The sequence below is a fragment of the Mustela erminea genome, chromosome 5, assembly GCF_009829155.1.
Source record: "Mustela erminea isolate mMusErm1 chromosome 5, mMusErm1.Pri, whole genome shotgun sequence".
Classification (NCBI taxonomy): Eukaryota; Metazoa; Chordata; class Mammalia; order Carnivora; family Mustelidae; genus Mustela; species Mustela erminea.
The window spans coordinates 89,229,676-89,245,661 of NC_045618.1; the positions used below are offsets into that span (position 1 = coordinate 89,229,676).

General features: G+C 37.8%; 1 long non-coding RNA gene across 5 annotated transcripts in view; it reads left to right on the forward strand.

Moving 5' to 3' along the window:
* Positions 1-15,986, forward strand: part of LOC116591315 — an 86,407-nt gene that overhangs the window by 14,591 nt on the left and 55,830 nt on the right. The window contains exon 2 of one of the 5 annotated variants that reach the window (XR_004285943.1): positions 3,939-3,974. The exons of the other annotated variants lie outside the window; for them this stretch is intronic. This is a non-coding gene — a long non-coding RNA (uncharacterized LOC116591315). The remainder of the gene's footprint in view (positions 1-3,938; positions 3,975-15,986) is intronic. 5 annotated transcript variants of the gene reach the window in all.

Consider the following 15,986-nt stretch of genomic DNA (forward strand, 5'->3'; position numbering starts at 1 on the left):
TCAAGGACTTTTAGGTGCTAAGGATTTGGTAATCAACAAACAAAGAGATATGTATGACTCCTGGTCTAAGAATAGAAGAATGACAAGCAAAATAATAGTGTGTTAAATGATGATAACTGTAAAGGAGAAAAACAAATGATGGGAGTATGAAAGGATTATCAAGGGTGAAAGTTTGACATTTTAGATAAAATGGCTGGGAAAGCCCTTCTGTAAAAGTGGCACTCAAATAAAGACTTGAGTGGGAAAGGAATATCTGGGGAAGGAGTGTTTCAGGCAAAGGGGACAGCAGGTGCAAAGGACCTGAAGGTGCAGGCGTGCCTGGCATGTTTGAATGCTGGGGAGGAACAGAGTGAGCTGGAAGATTAGTAATAGGAGGCAAGAGGAGAGATTTGAGTGGGAAGACACAGATTGTAGGTCACAGTTAGGAGTGTGGTTTCACTCTGAATGGAACATACAGTGAAATGATCTGACTTACACGTTAACAGAACCACTGTGGTACCCATATTGAGGAGCAAGGGGAAGTAGGGAGATAAGTTAGAATCGTTGATACCAATTCTGGTCAGAGATAGTGGTGGCTCAGACCTCAGTGATAGCAGGAATAGTGAGAGGTATTCTGGTTTGGGAATATTTGAAGTAGAGGCAACAGAATTTTCTGATGGGTTGGATGTGAGGTGTGAAAGGAAAAGAAGAGTCCAAGATAATTTGAAGGTCTTTGGCCCAAGGAACTAAAGGTTGAAATTGCCATTAATTGGGAATGTAGGTGGCTCTAGAGGAGCAGGTTTGACAGGGGATTTTCAGGTGTTAAGCTTGGCATGTGCTAAGTTTGTGATGCCTCCTTGACATCCATGCTGAGCAAGACTGCCTAGGATCATGTGGGTGTATTAGACAAGTTTAGGAAGGAGGTCTGGAAGTCATCAGCATAGAGATAATATTTAAGAGTATGAGACCATTGAGTCATCTAGAGAGAAAAATGTGGAAAGAAAGATTAAACTTTGAAATACCGTACTCCTTGATTATCTCTGCTTATTGCATACCCGCAAAGGCTGCAGGTTCTCCATGGCCTTTCGCAGTGTAGTTTCATATAAATCTTTTCTCTCAGTCAAACTGAAGTACTTATATTGACAAGCTCTCCTTTTGCTTTGTTGCTTTCCATATTTTTGCTCATTGTATTCCTTTTCCTTGGAATTCTTTGACTTCTCTTTACTCAGTTTCATTTTGCAAAATTCTGTATCTTTTATTCCATTCCCTTTATCTTGTCTGTGTTGTAAATTTCGTCATATTTTTATATGTGCCCTTTTTTCCTAGTGAGCTAATGAGATATAGGGGCCATGATTTTCAGTGTTTTTTACAGAGATCAGAACCCCAGTTCTACTCCTTAGAGGCAATCTATGGAGAAACAGTTTTTCCAAACACTACAAACTTGTGGGAAGGAAGGATATTCCAGGATATCTGGATATTGATTCTATTTTCTCCACTTGGATAAAGTTTCAGCCTTATTGGCACTGGATTTGGCTCAAGAACCAACAAGAACCCAGATGTTTGTAATTTCTTCCCATTAAAGGATATGGCTTGTTTTAGGTGTGGTTTTTCCTAAAATGGTGATATGAGCCCTGAGCATAAAAGAAGAGTAGAACCATAACAGTTCAGCTTGTTGAATATTGCTAGACCCTATGCTTCTCTCTTGCTGGTCGTGCTGGACTCCAGAGGCCAGTAGAAGCAGTGCTGAGATGCTCTACCAGTATTCCTGCTCTGTCTGTATCCCTGCTGATAAGATTTTGGATACTTGGCTGAGTAAATTGGGAACTAACTGTAAACTTGTGTGCATGTATGTTTGTTCATGTGTCCTTTCCTCTAATTCATAGCTGATACCTAACCATTATTTAGGGCTTACTTACATGGGCTAGCCACAATTCTAATGCTCTACAAGTATTAACTTTGTTTTTTTTTTAAAAGATTTTATTTATTTATTTGAGAGAGAGGAGGAAAGAGAGAGCATGAGCGAGGAGAAGGTCAGAGGGAGAAGCAGACTCCCCGTGGAGCTGGGAGCCCAATGCGGGACTCGATCCTGGGACTCCAGGATCATGACCTGAGCCGAAAGCAGTCATCCAACCAACTGAGCCACCTAGGCGTCCCTCCAAGTATTAACTTTTAATCATAATATCCAAATGAGCTAACCATTTTCAGATAAGGAAATCGAGAAGAGTGAGCAACTTTCTTTTTTTTTTAAGATTTTATTTATTTATTTGACAGACAGAGATCACAAGTAGGCAGAGAGGCAGGAAGAGAAGAGACAGAGAAGCAGGCTCCCTGCTGAGCGAGAGCCCGATACAGGACTTGATCCCAGGACCCTGGGGTCATGACCTGAGTTGAAGGCAGAGGCTTTAACCCACTGAGCCACCCAGGCGCCCCTAACTTTTTTTAAAGATTTTATTTATTTATTTGACAGAGACACCGCGAGAGCAGGAATGAAAGCAGGAGGAGTGGGAGGGGGAGAAGCGGGCTTCCTTCAGAGCAGGGAGCCCAAAGTGGGGCTTTATCCCAGGACCCTGGCATCACGACCTTAGCTGAAGGCAGACGCTTAACTGAGCCACTTCTTCAGTAATGCTATTAATACTAAGTAGAGGAGTTGGGCTTTGATCCCAGGAAGTTTTGATCCAGAGCTTATATATATGTATTTTTAAGACTTTATTTGTTTTTCTATTTATTTGAGAGAGAGAGTGCGTATGTGTGAGCATGAGCAAGGGCAGAGGGAGAGGGAGAGGCAGACTGCCCGCAGGGCAGGGTGCCTGATGTGGGGCTTGATCCCAGGATACTGGGATCATTACCTGAGACAAAGGCAGATGCTTAACCTACAGAGCCACCCAGGCACCCCGAACTTAACACTTTTAAATGCTGTACTATACTAGCCTATCTGAAATGCTGCAAGCAAATTTTAATTATTTTTGTCCTCTAATGGATGTCTCTATAATTTAAAATAGTATACTCAAATTACTGTTTCTTGATTCATAATCTAAGGCAAGAACTATTGATGACCTGCCATTAAAGATGAGGGTTTAGTTCATTTATGCTACCCTTGTGCTACTTAAAATTTTATATCGTTATATATTATTGATGTTATTTTCTTTATCTTTGTAATTCCAGTATACTTAAACCTCTATTTCATGTTCCATTAACTTTTAGCACTATCTCTTCTAAAAGTGTGGATATCACTTATACCCTTTACTTCAACTCTTTCACCTCCTTTCTGCCTTTTAACTTCTGTCAGATATCTATTTACTTTAAAAGTATCAGTTGGTAATAGTTACATTCTGTTTAAAGAAGGGAGTAGAATATTGTTAAGAATGTAGACATTAGGGGCACCTGGGTGGCTCAGTGGGTTAAAACCTTTGCCTTCAGCTCAGGTCATGATCTCAGGGTCCTGGAATCAAGCCCCACTTCGGGTTCTCTGCTTGGTGGGGAGCCTGATTCCGAACCCTCTCTCTCTGCCTGCCTCTCTGTCTACTTGCAACCTCTCTCTCTCTGACAAATAAATAAATGAAATCTTAAAAAAAAAAAAAAATAGAATGTAGACATTAGAGCCAGGATGCCTGGTTTCAAATCCAGGCCATAGAACATCCTAGCTGTTCAATCTCTTTGTGTCTCACTTTCCTCAGCTGTAAAATGGGGATAATAATGGTACTTATTTCACAAGATTATTATGATGCTTAAATAATTTAATATGTGTAAAGCATTTAAAACAGGACTTGGTCCATAATAAGTACTATATGAATAATTTCTATTAGTGTTATAATGTAATTGTAGTTAACTCTGCATGCTTTCAGTTTATTCTAAAAGTTGAAACCAGTAAACAACATATAACTATTATTTAGCTTATTATGATTATATAATACAGAACCAGATAGTGTAAATTATGATTATATTTCTTTGTCTGTGTCCAGAGTCATCACCCTAAGGATAGTGCCTCTGGGATCAAGGTAAATGGATTTTTTTCTTATACTACATAAATTTCTCAAAATTATGCAATATTTTAATTTTCTTTATGATTAAACCTTGACTTTCTTGTGTATTATTTTTCCTCTTCACGTTAGGACCCGTTAGGACCAGTTTTTCCCTTCTGATTCACAGAAGAATAATCTTCATTCTGAAAATTATTTGCCTTATCTGTCATACTGGGTTATAAAAATCCACTTTCTTCTGGGTGATAGTCCTTTTAGAGCCTTTTATCTTTCTGATCCACTTGGGATCGATCTGTTATTCTCTAGGTTGGCTGCATAGTTGTCATTCTGAATTTTTTTTTTCTTTGCTATGATCTTGGGGTAGATCTGTTTCTTAGATCCTGTATTTTCTTTGTTTCTCACTTCATTTTACTGAATAACATTTTCAGTATCTTCAGAACATTGCCTGATAACAAACTTTATGGTTCTTAAGTGTCTGAACATGTTTTTGTTTGATCCTTATACTTGACGGACCTGTGCTTATAGAATGTAAGTTCAAACCATTTTTCCTTCAGAACTTTGAAGATCTTCCATATTGCCTTCTAGAATTTTGTGCTGTTGAGAAGCTTGATGCCTGCTTATTTCTTGCCTTCCTGGAATGTTTTAAGTTATTTTCCTTATACAACTCATGCTCAGTAATCTAAAGAATATGTCTAGATACTGATCTTAATTTTGTCATCTGTCTGTTAGCCATTTGTATATCTTCTTTGGAGAAATGTCTGTTCATGTCTTCTGCCCATTTCTTGACTAGATTTTTTTGTTTTTTGGATGTTGAGTTTGATAAGTTCTTTATAGATTTTGGATACCAGACCTTTATTTGATATGTCGTTCTCAAACATTTTCTCCCATTCCGTGGGTTGCCTTTTAGTTTTGTTGATTGTTTCCTTTGCTGTGCAGAAGCTTTTAATCTTGATTAGGTCCCAATAGTTCAGTTTTGCTTTTGTTTCCTTTGCCTCTGGAGATGTATCTAGTAAGAAGCTGCTGTGGCCAAGGTCAGAGATCGCTGCCTGTGTTCTCCTCTAGGGTTTTGATGGATTCCTGTCTCACATTGATTATTTCTGTGTATTTTCTTGCCTTTCTCTGGAACTTCTCTTAGTCTGATGCTGCATCTCTTAGATTTATTCTCCATTCCTTGTGTCATTTGTTCTATATTTTTCTCTCTTTTTGCTGTATGTTCTATGTCCTTGTCTTTATTTTTCAGTCCTTCTTTTGAAAAATGTTTTTAGCAGTCATTTATTTTCAAAGAAGTCTGTTCCTTTAGTGTTCTTTGTTTCTATGGTATCCTGTTCATGTTTTATAGATATATTATCTTAAAATTGTGTAAAGATACTAGTTAGAATTTATTTTTTTACATTGTCTTCTCCCTGAATATTCTTTGGGACTAATCTTTGGGAATGATCTCTGAAAATAGTTTATTTTTCTTTTTCTTTTTTTCCCCTCTTACCTGCTCCTAGTTTTCTTCGTATGTTTGGAAATTCTTCAGACTTGTTTTTAAGAGTAAATGATACATTGATGATTACTGGAAGCTGACATGAGTTTTCTTCTGTTACTGAATAAATAAATATACTTCTGGTAGGTTTCCTTTCTGAATGGGAGCCTGACTGAAAGCTCTGTCTCTGTGGGTGAGTTCTATCAACTGGAAAGCTTTAGTGTAGAATGTATAGGCAGAGGCCTGGTTGATGTCTGGTGTTCCTTCATTGCTCTTCGACTTTACTCCGGTTGTAATCACTCTGTCAGTCACTAAATCTAGCTAGCTGGCCAGTATAAATCTCTGAAAGGCTTAGATAGATTTATTGGTTGTCTTTTGTTGTGTAGGAAACTTTCCCCTAAGGTTTGGCAATGTGTAGTGGCTTAAAAAAGCACCCGTTTACTAAGCTCACCATCTTGTGGGTGAGATCAGGCTGGGATCAGCTGGATGGTTTGGGTCTCAGCTTGGCTCCTTCATGTATTTGTGTTCAGCTAGTTTAACTAGATGGCTGTGTTATGAAGGTGATGAGCTTTTGGCTGAGGCATTGGGGGCAATTGGGCCTAGTGTCTCTCTCATCCTGTAGCAGCTTGACCTGGACTGATTCATGTGACAGTTTCAGGGATCTAAGCAAGGTAGCAGAATTGGAAGGACTTCTGAAGTACAGCCTTAAAGCTGGCTTAGAACTTACAGTGTCACTTTTGTTGGACTCTTGGTAAAACAAGTGAAAAAGCCAACTCAGATTCAGGGAATAAGGGAATAGACAATACCTTTTGATGGGAAGAGCTATGAAGTCATATTGCAAAGGGTATTAGTTCAGAGGTAGAGAATTAGGTTCAGCCATCCTTTCCAAGCAATTGATATATTACATTATATATTTAAATTTTTTTTACTTTTGAAAATTAAGTTTTATAGTTTCCTGTGTGTGTGTGTGTGTGTGTGTGTGTGTGTATGTATCTGTATAAACTGTATACAGTTGACCCTTGAACAATGTGGGGGTTAGAGGTGCTGACACCAAGCAGTTGAAAATTTGCATACAACTTTAACTCTCCCAAAACTCATAATAGCCTACTCTTGACTGGAAGCCTTACTGGTAATATAAACAGTTGATTAAAGTATATTTTGTGTGTTATATGTATTATATACTGTATTCTTACAATACAGAAAGGTAGAGAAAATGTAAAAGAAAGGGTGCCTGGGTGGCTCACTGGGTTAAGCCTCTGCCTTCAGCTCAGGTTATGATCTCTGGGTCCTGGGATCAAGCCCTGCATCGGGCTCTCTGCTCAGTGGGGAGCCTGCTTCGCCCTCTCTTTCTGTCTGCCTCTCTGCCTACTTGTGATCTCTCTGTCAAATAAATAAATAAAATCTTAAAAAAAAAAATCATAAGGAAGAGAAAATACATTTACATTACTGTACTGTAAATAAATCCACATGTAGGTGGACTCGTGCAATTCAAGCCACCTTGTTTAAGGGTCAGCTGTCTGTCTTTGAAAGCTCTCTCACCCTCATTCCTTATATGCTATGCAAAGCCAAGTCCTGTCAGTTTTACTATTTACTCTGCAATTCATCCTTTTTTTTTCGCTGCTGTTTCCCGCCCCCTCTCTCTGCCTGCCTCTCCGTCTACTTGTGATTTCTCTCTGTCAAATAAATTAAAAAAAAAAAATAAAAAATAAAGTATCAATAACTTTTTGTGACACTTAAGGTGAAAGAAGCTTACAAGAAAATGCTATTATTATTGAGATCTGAGAAATGTATAAATGTGTGGGATAGCCAGACAGTTTCTAGTATGGCATGGTTTTGAATGTATACATTTAGGAACCTACAGTCAAGAAGATAATCTTCTAAATTAATGTTTAGTTAGTGAAGGCAAACAGGTTTAACACAGGTGGATAAATTTATAAAATTAATGGACATTTTTAATTGCTCATTATTTGTGTGTTATAGACACCTGTTTTTCTGTTAATCATTTTCTTTTTCCCCCCACTTTATTGAGATACAATTGACAGATAATATTGTGTAAGGTTAAGGTGTACAGTGTAATGATTTGATACATATATATTGTGAAATGACTACCATGTAGGGTTAGTTAACCCCATTATCACCTCACATAGTCACTATTTTTGTGTCTGTGTGGTGAGAACATTTAAGATACATTCTTTTTTTTTTTTAAGATTTTATTTATTTATTTGAGAGAGTGTGCGTGTGCACGTGAGCGGAGGGGAGGAGCAGAGGAAGAAGGAGAAGCAGACTCCCCCCGCCGCACCCCCCCCCCCGCCCAAATAGGGAGCCCAGTGGGGGTCAGTCCCAGGTCCCCAGGGTCATGACCTGAGCTGAAGGCAGATGCTTAACCAACTGAGCCACCCACGTACCCCTTAAGATCTGTTCTTGTAGTGGTTTTCAAATACATAATACACTTTTTTAAACTACAGTCACCATACTGTACATTAGATCATCAGAACTTACTCATCTTATAACTGAAGTTTATACCTTTGACTAATATCTTCTCATTTCCCCCACCTTGTAGCCCTTTGCAGCACCTTATAGCACTTGCCAACCACTGTTCTATTGTTTCTGTTAGCTTGGCTTTTTTCAGATACCCTATATATAAATGAGATTATGTAGTATTTGTCTTTCTTTGTCTGACTTACATCATTTAGTACATCTATCCATGTTGGAATAAGTGACAGGATATCCTTCTCATGGCTGAATAATACTATGTTGTGTATACATGTGTGTCTGCATATACACACACATATGTAACTATATATGTATATGTGTATATACATATACTTATGTTTTATATGTATAACTGACACACAGTAGTAGTTTCAGGAAGCAGTAGTGATTCAACATTTATATATGTTACTCAATGCCCACAATAAGTATAGTCACTATCTGTAAACATACAACATTATTAAAATATTGACTATACTCTGTATGCTGTACTCTTTGACTTATTTTATAAGTGGAAGTTTGTATCTCTTGATCTCCTTCACCTGTTTGCCAACTCCTTACAGCCCCTCAGTTTGGCAACCCCATTTGTTCTCTGTATATGTGAGTCTGTTTCTGTTTTGTTTGTTTGCCCTCATCAATGTATATATATGTATGCATGTATATTTTGTTTGTTTGCCTTCCCACATGTGTATATATATGCATGTATGAATATATATACATATATGTATATAACAAAAATGTATACATATACACTTTTCAAGATTCCACAAAAAGTGAAATCATATGGTATTTGCCTTTCTCTGACTTATTTCACTTGGTGTAATACCCTCTGTGCCCATCCATGTTGTCACAAATGGCAAGGTTTTGTTCTTTTTTTAGCCCGAGTAATAGTCCATTGTATATGTATATTTACCACATCTTCTTTAACTATTTATGTTTTCAGGGACATTTAGGTTGCTTCCATATTTTTACTGTTGTAAACAATGCCGCAGTAAAGATAGTTGTGTATATATCTTTTCAAATTGGTGTTTTGTTTTCTTTGTATAAACAGCCAGAAGTGGAGTTGCTAGATTGTATGATATTTCTATTTTAAAATTTTTGAGGAGCCTTCATACATTTTTCCAGAGTGGCCACAGCAGTTTACATTATCACACAGTGTGCAGGATTTCCCTTTGCGCTGTATTCTTGCCAAAATGGTTATTTGTCTTTTTGTTAGCTAGCCATTCTAATGGGTGTGAGGTGTTACCTCCTTGTGGTTTTAATTTGCATTTCCCTAGTGATTAGTGATGTTGAGCATCTTTTCATATACCTGTTGGCCATTTGTTACGTCTTTTAGAAAAATTTCTGTTAAGGTCCTCTGCCCATTTTTTAAATTGAATTGTTTTTTGCTAGGGCACCCGGGTGGCTCAGTGGGTTAAGCCTCTGCCTTCTGCTCAGGTCATGATCTCGGGGTCCTGGGATCGAGACCTGCATTGGGCTCTCTGCTCAGTGTGGAGCCTGCTTCCCCCTCTCTCTGCCTGCCTCTCTGCCTGTGATATCTCTCTCTGTCAAATAAATAAATAAAATCTTTAAAAAAATAGTTTTTTGTTCTTAAATTGTGAGTTCCTTGTGTTCCTATTGGATAGTAACCCATTACCTTATGTAGTTTGCAGATATTTTCTTGCTTTCTATGGGTTGCCTTTTTATTTTGTTGATCGTTTCTTTTGCTGAGCAGGAATTTTTAATTTGAATTTGTCCCACTTGTTTTTCTTTTGTTGCTTGTACTTTTGGTGTCATATAAAATGATTTCCAAGAGCAATATCAAGGAGATTTTCCCCTATGTTTTCTTCTAGGAGTTGTGCAGTGTCCATTTTCTTATTTCTCTGTTGTTAGACCACTTGCCTCCAAAATGAGTTTTGCAGTTCTGTGAGGTATCTTAGGAAGATTTTGCAGAAAATAGATTTGTTTTTGAGAATCTTTAAGCTGATTGAGGGAGAGTGTGCTTTGTAGTACGTGTCTAATACTGTAGTTTGGAATGTTCTTTTTTCTTCCAACCTCTTCCTACCCAGGTCACCAGCCAAACGCAATTGCTTTTTTTTTTTCTGCTTGTCTATCCTTTTGCCAGTAGCCAAAATATATTTGTTCACTCCTGAGAATAAATTACACAAGATTCTAATCATCTAGTGCAAATGGTAACTATTGTATTTGTTTGAGAGAGAGCATGAGAGAGAGAATGAGAGGGGAGAAGGTCAGAGGGAGAAGCAGACTCCCCATGGAGCTGGGAGCCCAATGTGGGACTCGATTCTGGGACTCCGGGATCATGACCTGAGCCGAAGGCAGTTGCTTAAGCAACTGAGCTACCCAGACGGCCCAATTAAAAGATAACTTAATGTAGATTTCAGAGTAGATTAATGGAGCAAGTTGGTAAGTGGGATTTTTCTGTTCCTTCTGATTTGGGGTTGGGGTCTTAAGAGCTGAGAAGATACTATACTTCTCTCTATATAGAATATATTATACTATACTCTAGACTCTGTGTGTAGAACTCGTTATGGTTACAGCCCCTGCCAAGGAAGCAGTTCTAGGCAGCTCCTGGTATATCGTGGCTCTGTGCAGTTCCATATACTCTGCCAACTCATTTACAGTTGATTGGTGATTGTTGGATCCAGTGTTCCTCACTCTAGCTGCAGCCAGGTCAGGAGCCTACAAGATGCTGCCATGAAGGCACTGCCCTCATAGGGGCCCTGACCAGTTGCTGGTCGTGAGATTCTTTCTTTCTTAGATTTTTTTTTCCCCCCAAATTTTTACTTAAATTCTAGTTAAAGTATAGTGTAATATTGGTTTCAGGAGTAGAGTTTAGTGATTAATCACTCACATATAACACCTGGTGCTCAACACAACTAGTGCCCTCCTTAATACCCATCACAGATTTAGCATATCCCTCCAGCCACCTCCCCTCCAGTAACCTTCAGTTTGTTCTCTGTAATTAAGAGTCTCTTCGAGTTTGCTTTCCTCTCTTTTTTTATTTCCTTCCCCATGTTCATCTGTTTTGTTCCTAAATTGCACATAGGAGTGAAATTATACTGTCTTTGTCTTTCTCTGACTGACTTATTTTGCTTACTGTCTGCCTCCATCCACATTGTTGCGGATGGCAAGATTTCATTCTTTTGGATGGATAAGTAATATTCCATTATATATGTATATATACACACACACACATATATAGTATGTCTTGTTTATTGCTTCATCAGTTGATGGACATTTGTACTCTTTCCATAATTTGGCTATTGTTATTAATGCTGCTCTAAACATCAGGGTGCATGTGCCACTTTGAATCCATATTTTTATATCTGTATTTTGGGGTAAATACCTAGTAGTGTAATTGCTGGGTCATAAGGTAGTTCTACGTTTAACTTTTAGAGGAACCTCCAAAATGTTCTCCAGAGTGGCTGCACTAGTTTGCATTCCCACCAACAGTGTAAGAAGGTTCCCCTTTCTGTGTATCCTCGTCAACACCTGTTGTTTCCTGTGTTGTTAATTTTAGCCATTCTAACAGGTGTGAGGTAGTATCTCATTGTGGTTTTGATTTGTATTGCCCTGATGATAAGTGATGTTGAGCATTTTTTCTTGTGTTTGTTAGCCATCTGGTTGTCTTCTTTGGAGAAATGTCTGTTCATGTCTTCTGCCCATTTCTTAACTGGATTATTTGTTTTCTGGATGTTGAGTTTGATAAGTTTATTATAGATTTTAGATACTAACCCTTTATCAGATACATCATTTGCAAATATTTTCTCCCATTCCATAGTCTTTCTTTTAGTTCTAGTAAGAAGTTGCTTCAGCTAAGTCAAAGAAGTATGTTCTCCTCTAGGATTTCAGTGGTTTCCTGTCTCACATTTAGGTCTTTCACCTATTTTTTTTTAAGCTTTTATTTATTTGTTAGAGAGAGAGAGCGCGAGTGCACACAAACAGAGGGAGTGTCAGGCAGAGAGAGGCAGTCTCTTTGCTGAGCAAGGAGCCAGATGTGGAACTTGATCCCAGGACCCTGGGATCATGACCTGAGCCAAAGGCAGATGCTTAACTGATTGAGTCACCCAGGCATCCAGTCTTTCATCCGTTTTGAATTTCTTTTTGTCTATTTCTTTTTGTGTAAGAATTTCTTTTTGTGTAAGAAAGGGGAGTGGTTTCCATTAATTCTTCTGCATGTTGCTGTCCACTTTTCTGAGCACCGTTTGTTGAAGAAACTTTTTTCCATTGGATATTCTTTGCTGCTTTGTGGAAGATTAGTTGACCATATAGCTGTGGGTCCATTTCTCAGTTCTCTATTCTCTTCCATTTATCTGTGTGTCTGTGTTTGTACCGGCAGAGCTTAAAGTCCGGAATTGTGATGCCTCCAGTTTTGTTTTTCAAGATTGCTTTGACTATTCAGGGTCTTTTGTGGTTCTGTACAAATTTTAGGATTGCTGTAGCTCTGCGAAAAATGCTGGTGATACTTTGATAGAGACTGCATTAAAGGTTTGATTGCTTTGGTAGTTTGGGCATTTTAACAATGTTTGCTCTTCCAATCTATGAGCATGGAATTTTTTCCCATTTCTTTGTGTCCTCTTTAGTTTCATAAGTGTTTATAGTTTTCAGAGTACAGATCTTTTACATCTCTAATTGGGTTTATTTCTTGGTATCTTATTGTTTTTGGTGAAATTTTAAATGGCATTGATCCCTTGATTTCTTTTTTTGCTGCTTCATTAATGGTGTATAGAAATGCAACAGATTTCTGTACATTGACTTTATATCCTGTGATTCTGCTAAATTTGTGTATCAGTTCTAGCAATTTTTTGGCGGACTGTTCTGCATTTTCTACATAGACTATCATGTCATCTGTGAATAGTGAAAGTTTGACTTTTCATTGCTGATTTGGATACCTTTTTAATTTCTTTTTGTTGTCTGATTGTTGAGGTTAGGGACTTCCAGTTCCAGTACCGTGTAAGATTGCAGTGGTGAGAATGGATATCCCTGCTTCGTTGACCATAGAGGAAAAATTTTCCCCCATTGAGGATGATATTAACTGTAGAGCTGTAGGTCTTTCGTGTATGGCCTTTACGAAGTTGAGCTGTTTCCTCTGTCTCTACTTTGTTGAGGATGTTTTTTTTTTTTTTTTTTTTTTTTAAACAGAAGTACAACAGTATAGGCTGTTGGTTACAGGAGCGGAAATCAGAAAAACGCAGATAAATAACTGAGTCATATCTGTGTTGAAACAGTAAAATAGAGACCTACCAACTTCTGCTAGACCTGCCTGAATCCAGATCTTTAAAAAAAATTTTTTTTTATCTGATTAGATTCTATGTAAGCTTTATATAAGGTTGTTTTTAAGTATAAGGTTTAGGTTACGGGGAGTAGTGCTCTGGTTTGTCAGCTTAAGGTGAGACAATTTTTCCTGCTTCCATTCTCTATACATATCTACTTGAAATCCTTATCTTAGCGGCTACAGTTGTTGCACCAGTGATTCTGTTTGAAGTTTCCACTATAATTCTTGTCCACTTGAGCTATAAGAACTGACAGGATCTTCTGTTGCTATCATGACTCCTTTAGGGACAGGGAGTGCAGTTAGATTTTGTATCTGTCTGGAAAGGAAGGCTCACTAAGATAGTGTTTATTTTATAGAGTAATAATCTTTTCTTAAATGTTGTTCTCACTTCAATTCCAAAAAGTGCCACTGCCAAATAAAAACTTCACTTTTAAGGAGAAAACATGTACTAGATTTAGTCAGGATTTAGTTTAAAGTTCATGCTCTTGGCTTCTGGTGGCTTTGAAGTAAGCTATTAATCTGTGGTTATATAGAAATCTGGTAGGTTAAAGAGAGAGAGAGATTCGTATGTGCACATAGACCGGGGAAGAGACAGAAATATCACCTTCTTTTCCAGGTTTTATGCTTTTCATCATGAACCTGAGAGAATAATCCAGTCTATATAAATAACTGCAAGCCTCATGAGTTTCTGTTGACTGTTTGGAGAGAAATTGTGTTGAAATTCTCATAGTCACTACTACCTCTGCCTGTTAAGTAGATAGTGGGAACAACCTTCTTTCTCTCTAAGGAAAAGGTTGGGTGTTTGAATTAGCGATACAGGATGCACAGGGAACTCCAGCCTGACCTGGCTGTTCAGTTGAAGACATTTCTTGCTTTTCTTACTGGTGGCTTTTCTATCAGCTACCACTAAAGTGTTATCTTTTGATAGCCTGTCTCTATGACAGGACTTCTCGACATTCTTTCTTACAACTTAGGGGCCTTTCTTAAGTAGTTGTAGTTCTTCGCAGTTCCCAGTAGTTTCCCGTAGCTGCTACTCCCCATGGTTTGAGCTGATTTGATCCCAGGCCTCTCACTTCTATAGAAACATTGTCTGTTTCCAGCCTTACTTTTTAGCCTCAACTCTTAACTAGTTCTTTTCTTTCTGTTCTTCCTTAGTGGACTTATTTATATGAATACACTTGCAGTTATTTATGTATGATCCCCTGTTTTGAAATTCCTTCTCCTCCTCATGTCAGCACCCAGCTTTGGCTCAGAATTACTTTTTCTATTATTTCCCAGTTGGAATCCATCACTAACTCCGTTGTGACCCTCATATATACACTAATATCTGTTATAAGCATCTATACTTCTTTGTTATTGTTTATATCTTCTTTGAGTGGAGTAGAAAGCCCTGCCCAAATTGCAGATTCTTGAGTGAAGTAAATAATATTCTTTTAAGCCACTAAATTTTGGGGTAATTTGTTATGCGGTTATAGAAACAAATAGATTCTGTCATTTGGAAGTGGGGTGCCATGTAACAGAAACCTAAAAATGTAGCAGTAGCTAAAGCCAAACTAGGACTAGACAGTGAGCAGGAGATGGGAGGGTTTTGAAAAGCTTGTTGGTAGAAACCTAATAGCCCTTGAGGAAGTCTGTGAAGTTTTTTAAAAAAGTGAAGAAATATCATTTGGAGTTAGTGAAAATATCCTTGATATGTGGCTAGAAAGTTCAGCAACATTGTCACCTATGGTAATGTGGAAAGTAGGAAATAGCTTCCATGATAACGATGATTTGTATGATAAAGGTATTTTCAGGAGGTATTTTCTGGCTATTTCTTGCTGCTTGTAATAAAATATGATAGGAGAGAGTATTATGGTATGAATGCTTATTATGTCGTCCAGAATTCTTAGGTTAAATCTTAATGCTCATGTGATTATATTTGCAGTTGGGGCCTTTGGGGAGGTGCTTAGGGTCATGAGACTGGAGCCCTCATCCATTGGAGTAGTGCTTTTATAAAAGAGACCCCACAGAGCTGACTAGCTCCTTCCACCATGAGAGAATACAGTGACAGGTTGGCAGTTTTCAGTGTAGAAGAGGGTCTTCCCCAGAACCCACCTATGTTGGCACCCTAATCTTGGGGTTCTAGTATCCCTCTGGAACTGTGAGAAATAAATTTTTGTTGTTTATAAGCCACTCTGACATTTTGTTAAAGTAGTCTGATTGGAATAAGAAAGATAAACTAAGGAAAGAATTGTTAAATATGAAGGAACCAGAACTTACTGAGTTCAAAAATAAAACTCTTTTCTAGTTTCTCCAGATGGCAGACATTTCTCAAATTAAAAAAATTCTAATGGGGAAAAAACTTAAAAATAAAATAAAAACTTAAAGAAAAAAAAAGAAAAAAGTCTAATGGAAAGAGATCAAATCTAGAGTATTGTCACTTAACAATGAAGCCAAGGGACTGATTATAAACTCTTTTTTGAGGCTTCAGGAAATTTAATGTCATGCTTCACAAAGACAGTAGTCTCTTTAAGGACCTGAGGATCTGCAGTTCTTCATAGATCTTTATTAAGCAAAAGGTTCTCTAAGAATTTTAAGAGCACTGTCCCTTAGGACATTATAGGAAGCTTAAGGAGTTAATATGAAATTTATGGGTGTGGCTTTTTTCTAATGGAGTGGATTATGAATTGATTGATAAGAAGTCTATACAGTTTAAAGAAGACTTTATAAGGGCAGTTTTAGGTTCAGAACAAAATTAGGCAGAAAACACAGAGTTCCCAAATACTGTCCCTCTCATACACTGGTGTGGCACATTTGT